The sequence below is a fragment of the Leptonychotes weddellii genome, unplaced genomic scaffold (assembly GCF_054177405.1).
Source record: "Leptonychotes weddellii isolate Sample4059 unplaced genomic scaffold, ASM5417740v2 HiC_scaffold_9274, whole genome shotgun sequence".
In the NCBI taxonomy this organism is placed as follows: Eukaryota; Metazoa; Chordata; class Mammalia; order Carnivora; family Phocidae; genus Leptonychotes; species Leptonychotes weddellii.
Genome location: NW_028064441.1, coordinates 1 through 7,014, shown reverse-complemented (window position 1 = coordinate 7,014; position 7,014 = coordinate 1). Strand labels below are relative to the sequence as shown.

The window sequence follows — 7,014 nt, the reverse complement described above, 5'->3', positions numbered from 1 at the left end:
CATTGGGATGACCAAAAAAAGTGCTCCCACCGGTTTTCACAATGTCTCCATGGGGGCAGTGCTCTGAGTGCTCTGCTCTTTTGATAAACTACTGACTAATGAGACAGTTTTATATCCCACCATTCTACCAGACCTGAAACTTGGCCGGGAGAGAAGCTGGGGCCAACCCTAAGAGGCTGTAGAGCTGAGCTCCTGGCTCTGTGGCCACCAGAGGCCCCGGGCCTTGTGCAGCTGCAATAACTCCCCAGCCGTGACCACCTTCTGCTCTCAATCTCTCTCTGCCCTCACACCTACTCCCTGTTCAAGACAACCAGGGATTGCTCCTGCCAAGTGCTTGGTCTGGCAAATAGACTGGGCTGTCATAAGTGGGGTGCCACTGAATGCCTTCCATAGCCTGAGTCTGTATTGGCACAGGAGAAATAATTCCCTTCTGTTGCACACACTTGACGCGATGACGCTGTTAATAATGTTAGTATTTTCAGTTTGTATTTGGTGTTTTAAAATTTAAATCAGATGCTTTCATCCTAGTTTTTGGAAAAATAAGAGCTTATGTCTACTTCTGATCATCTTTTGGTTTACAGTTCCTTGAGCTCTTATCAGGTGTCCTCATAACAGCTTGTCTCTTTGGTTGTTTTTATTATTATTAAATCAGTGCCTGAATACGTGTTGGATTTGGTGCAAGGTCTCTTGTATGCCTTGTCGTTCCAGGCTGAGGCTGAGCTGCAGGAACGTTATTTTGAGCCACTGGTGAAAAAGGAACAAATGGAAGAAAAGATGAGAAGCATCAGAGAAGTGAAATGTCGAGTAGTGACATGCAAGACGGTGAGTATAGGAGATGCTTCTAACCCTGGGCCCAGTTGGAGCTGTTGTGACCTCTTGTGACTCAGTGGGACATGGAGATATATGGGATATGGGGCCATGTCTTGTGATTGGAGTCCTGCACAGGTCATTTAATTAGGCTGGAAAGCAAGCTGCTCACAACAGCCAAGGACCTGGCTGCCTGCCCACTTGGCCTCCGAGCTCTGGTGGCAGAGTGTTGATGGTGAGATTCTCCTCTCATTTGACCACAGCTCCTGGTTCTGAAGGCAAGCCTTGTCCATTGGACCCAAGTTATTCTTACCTGTCCTTCTCAAGTTTCTAGCACACCCTCAGTCCGTGGTTCACAGTCCCAGGACATAGGTTAAATGATTTCCTTTGGCGTCCCATGTTAGGACCAACTACTATTGTCCCTTTCTACTCAGGGCTTAACCTGCTAAATTGAATCTCAAGGCAAAGTATAAATTACATTATTTTTTATATTTGCAGAATTTTTACACTAAGTCTATTAGAAAATGATAAACCCCCTGTCCATCAACATTGATAAAATAGGACCAAAAAATAGTTCTTGCAGAACCGTATCCTTCCATTACCACTCATTTTATCCTCCCTCGCTAATCCCCCTCATAAGCACGTGTAAGAGGAGGAAGAGGCTTAGCTTACCAAGTACAATTTTCTCTGTCTTTATTCCTTTTCAAACCTTACCACTCCTTTACGTTTAGGGGACGGCCCTAAATCAGCTGTCACCAGAAGGCAGGGGCTTCCTTGAGAAAGTTGAGAATAAGTAAAGGTTTTACCTCAGACAACAGCTTTTACTCTGACAGAACAGCAAACCTAAGGACATAGCTGGTGTGTTAGTTTCCCATTGCTGTTCAGATAACCACCACCTTGACAGTTTAAAGGACACAACTTTATTATCTTGCATTTCTGTAGGCCGGAAGTGTCCGTGGGTCTCACGGGGCTAAAATCCAGGTCTGGCAGGACTGCGTTCCTTCTGGAGGCTCTAGGGAAGAATCCGTCCTTACCTTTCCTGGCTTCTTGAGCCCACCCGTATTCTTTGGCTTGCAACTCCTTCCTCCATCTTCAGAGCCAGCCATGGCAGGCCAAGTCCTCTTCTCACATCCTCCGGCCTCCTCCCTAAGGAGTCCCACTTCCACTTTTAAGGGCCCTTATGATTCCATTGGGCCTACCCGATAATCCAGGATCATTTCCCAATTTTAAGATCAACTAACAACCCTGGTCCCCCTTTGCCATGTAACCTAATGTGCTCATGGGTTCTAGGGAGTAGGTGTGTGTGTCTTGGCAGGGGGTGGCTGTTCTGCCTACCACAGCTGGCGTACCATTCTGCTCTGTATTTCTGAGGCTGCCAAAACCAAAAGTTACTTCTCTGGCTAGACTCTGATTACTGGAAACCACGGTGCTCTGTCCCAGCAGCTATTTCAATGTTCACCCATCATTTCCTTCTTTCTTTCTTTCTTTCTTCTTCCTTCCTTCCTTCCTTCCTTCCTCCCTTCCTTTTTTTTTCTTTTTCTTTCTTTCTCCCCTCCCTTCCCCCCCTTTTTTTTTTAATGTGTCATACAATTACATTCATGCAAAATTCAAAACCAGGCAAATGAATCTCTGCTGCTAGAAAGCAGGGTGGTAATTACCCTTGCGGTGCAGGGGGAGCAGTGCCTGGAAGGGGGCGCAGGGAGTGCTTCAGGAGTGCTGGGGAGGTTCTCTTTCTTAGTCTGGATGCTGCTAAGTGTTTACTATTCTATTCAGTCCTTGTGAGGATCGAAATTACAAGTGAATTATTAATGTCTCTGCTTGATTTTGCTGCTTATGAAATAAGAGTAGTAATAAGCTTACTTCCTTTTCTGAGGCTTTTTAAGAGGAAATAAAAGGGCTACTGAATAGGCCCCAAGTGTCAGTGTCCTATCACCAAGCAATGGCAGTAAATTTAGGACAGACCTGATGAAGCTATTGGGAGGTTTCCAGTGTTTCTGTCTTGATGTTACAGAAGGTTGTTGTGTACTTCATGCCTGACCAAAAATTGTGGCAAACACAAGAAAAAATCAGTCCGCGGGACTCAAGAAATGAGCGCAGCTAGTAGATAAGGTGGTTGCTCTGCTCTCAGCTACCTGGGTGGTGGTGAGAAAACAAAAGTTCTCATGGAACAGATTGCCCTCTTAGCAGATAGCCAGTTTCTCTTTCAAAGCTCTTGAGAGATGTGTGCCCTCCTGTTGGTTTTATGCAGTGTGCCTACACCCACTTCAAGCCTTTGGAGACCTGCATCAGTGAGCAGCATGACTACCACTGGCATGACGGCCTAAAGAGGTTTTTCAAGTGTCCCTGTGGAAACAGAAGCATCTCCCTGCATAGGCTCCCCAAAAAGCACTGCAGGTAGGAGAATTACCTGACGTTCTTAAACCCTCTTTTCAATTCCCATGTGATGCCGTTCTACTAGAACATTGGACAATTCATTTTGAGGGTCAGGCCTTATTTCCATGCCTCTTACAGCTTCGGGCCATCCCTGAAAGCTCACAGAGGGAAGGGACCCTGCCCTCTTCACTGCTTTACCCCTAGTACTTAGTATAGTGCCCCCATAGTGGGTCCTCACAAATGTTTGTTGAATGAAAGACAGAAGTCATTTCTCTGAAGGTCCTGAAGTTGCTGGGACAAGAACTAGGGAACCAGAACCAGGGTAGACCTTAGAGCGATGAGCTAACTTCTGTGGCCATTTTTGCCCTGGGAGCATTGGCAGACTCTAGGCCAGGCGGGAAACTGAGAGTCTGGGTCTGGTCCTGGAGGAGGACACCCACAGAACTGTTGATGGAGATTGGGATTCTCCTACAGTGGTTGATACTCCCTTAAGGATATTTATTTCATTCAGGTTTTCTCGATGTTCTCAGAGCACTAGTTTAAGGACCATCCCACTCAGAAGTAGAATTAGGGGGCGCCTGGGTAGCTCAGTTGTTGGGCGTCTGCCTTCGGCTCGGGTCATGATCCCAGAGTCCTGGGATCGAGTCCCACATCAGGCTCCCTGCTCGGCGGGAAGCCTGCTTCTCCCTCTCCCACTCCCCCTGCTTGTGTTCCTGCTCTCGCTATTCTGTCAAATAAATAAATAAAATCTTTAAAAAAAAAAAAAAGAAGAAGTAGAATTAGGATCACATTAAATGAATAAACCAATTTTGTGGGAACTAATGTCTTTTATATATGAAATCATCTTTTTTAAGATCATGGAGTATCTTCCCATTTATTCATTCCATCCTCTGGCTTTTATTAATTTTTAAAATTATCTCCACTGAAATGTTGAGTATTCTTAATTAATTCTTAGATGTGTCATTGTTTTTGTTGATACTTTGAACGGCAACTTACTTTCTAGTATATTTTTTAGTTGCTTATTGTTGGTGTAGAGAAATGTTATTAATTTTTTTATATGGTGATCTTGCCTCTGGCAAGCTTATTAGGCTCTTATGCCAGTAACTTGTTGATTTCTCTATGTAGTTGATCATCCGCAAATAAAGAAAATTTTACCTGTTTTGTTCCCATCCTTACACCCTCTATTTCTTTGTCTTTCCTGATAGGGTTGGCCAGACCTCCAATACTATATTAAATAATAGTGATGATAGTGGGCTTCCATTTCTTGATCTTTATCTTAAAGTGAATGTATCCTTCACAAATTTCTCCTCCAAGTATAACCTTTACCAACTTAAGGAAAGTTCCTTTTTATTTCCAGTTTACTATGATTGTGAGTAGATACCTTTTCTTCATTGTACGATCTTACCATTTAGCTTATCCATGGGTTGTTTTTAAGTTGACTGACTTCTTTATATATTTTGGATATTAACCCCTTGTCTGATAGATGGCTGGCAAACATTTTCTCCTGCTCTGTAGGTTTTCATTTTGTTACTTGTTAATTTTGATGTGCAGAAGCTTTTGAGTTGATGTGGTCCCATTTGTTGATTTTTGCTTTTGTTGCCTGAGCTTTTGGCATCGTGTTCAAAAAGTCAGTGCCAAGACCAGTATCAATCAACTTTTTCCCTACATTTCCTTCTAGGAGTTTTATGGTTTCAGGTCTTACGTTTAAGTGTTTCACCCATTTCAAGTTAATTTTTGTGAGGGATGTGAGATAATGGTCCACTTTCTTTTTCTGCGTGTGTTTCTCCAGTTTTCCCAGCACTGTTTGTTGAAGAGACTGTCCTTTCCCCATTGGGTATTCTTGACTATATATACTGGGATTTAAATCTAGGCCTTCTATTCTGTTTTACTGGTCGATGTATCTATTTTTGCGCCAGGATCATCCTGCTTTTATTACTATGGCTTTGTAGTATAGTTTGAAACCTGGAAGCATGATGCCTCCAGCTTTATTCTTTTTTCTCAGCATTGCTCTGGCTATTCACGGTCTTCTTTGGGTCCACACAAATTTTAGGGTTGTTCTTTCTTCCTTTCTTTCTTTCTTTTTCTTTTTTGAAGAATGCCTTTGGTATTTTAATGGAGATTGCATTGAATCTCTGCAGATTGCTTTGGGTAGTTTGGCCATTATAACAATATTAATTTTTTCAGATCCATGAACTGGGGTGTCTTTCCATTCATTTGTATCTTCAGTTTCTTTCAGGAAAGTCTCGTAGATTTCCATTCACTTCCTTGGTTAAATATATTACTAAGTATTTTATTGTTATTGAGTGCATCCTGAGTGTAAAGGAACATAATTGATTTCTGTTTGTTGATTTTATATCCTGCTGCTCTACTGAAATTGTTGATTACTGCAATGGTTTTTTGACTGACTCTCTGGGATTTTCTATGTATAAGATAGTGTCATCAGCAAATAGCAACAATTTTACTTCTTCCTTTCCAATTTGGATGCTTTTTATTTCTTTGTCTTGCCTAATTGCTCTAGCTAAGACTTCCAGTACTATACTGAATAGGAGTGATGAGAGTGGGCATCCTTGTCTTGCTCCTAATTTTAACGGAAATGCTTTCATTTTATCTCTTTTGAGTATAATGTTAGCTGTGAATTTGTCATATGTGACTTTTATTATGTTGAGGTATGTTCCTTCTATACCCAATCTATTAAGGCTTTTTATCATGAAAAGGTGTTGTATTTTGTGAAGTGCTTTCTCTGTATCTATTGAGATGATCATGTGATTTTTATTTGATGTGATGTCTTAAATTTATTGATTTGTGTATGTTGAACCATCCTCATATCCCACGGGTAAATCCCACTTGATCATGGTGTATAATCCTTTTAATGTGTTCTTGAATTTGATTCACTAATGTTTTGTTGAGAATTTTTGCATCTATATTCATCAGAGATATTGTCTACCTTTTTATTTTTTTGTGGTATCCTTCTCTGGTTTTGGCATCAAAGTGATGCTGGTTTATTCATTATTGGTCTGTTCAAATTTTTGGTTTCTTTTTGATTCAGTCTTAGGTTGTAGGTTTCTAGAAATGTATCCATTTCTTGTAGGTTATGTAATTTGTTGGCATATAATCTTTCACAGTCATCTCTTATGATTCTGTGTATTTCTGTAGTATCAGTTGTCTCCTCTTTGATTTCTAATTTTGTGTCTTCTTTTTTTTCTTAGTCTAAAGGTTTGTCAATTTTTTTTATCTTTTCAAAGAATTGGCTCTTAGTCTCGATCTTTTCTGTTGTTTTTCTGGTCTCTATTTTTTTCTGATCTTTATTATTTCCTCCTTTCTGCTAAATTTGGGCTTAGTTCTTTTTTTTCTAGTTCCTTGAGGTATAAAATTAGATTGAAATGTGTCCAATTTATTAACATATATTCCATCCCTTCACTTTGAGCCTGTGTGTGTCGTTAGAGCTGAGACATGACCCCTGTAGGCAGCATATGGTTGAGTCTTTTTCTGTCCATCCAGCCACTCTGTGCCTTTTGACTGATGGATTCAATCCATTTAAATTTAGGGTGATTATTGATGGGTAAGGATTTACTACGGCCATTTTATCTTTTGTCTTCTGGTTGTTTGGTCTCCACATTGTTTGTTTTTCCTTGTTTCTGCCTACTTTTTAAGTTGGTGGTTTTCCATGGTGATTTGCTCAGTCTCCCCACCTTTTTTTTTTTTTTAATTTTATTATGTTATGTTAGTCACCATACAATACATCATTAGTTTTTGATGTAGTGATCCACGATCCATTGTTTTCGTATAACACCCAGTGCTCCATGCAGTACGTGCCCTCCTTAATACCCATCACCG

General features: G+C 41.0%; 1 long non-coding RNA gene across 1 annotated transcript; it reads left to right on the top strand.

Moving 5' to 3' along the window:
* The first annotated feature begins 706 nt into the window (after positions 1 to 706).
* LOC145720024 (uncharacterized) lies at positions 707 to 3,134 on the top strand. Its single transcript, XR_014142747.1, has 2 exons — positions 707 to 822; positions 3,056 to 3,134. It is a non-coding gene; the product is annotated as an uncharacterized LOC145720024 (long non-coding RNA).
* Positions 3,135 to 7,014: the final 3,880 nt, after the last annotated feature.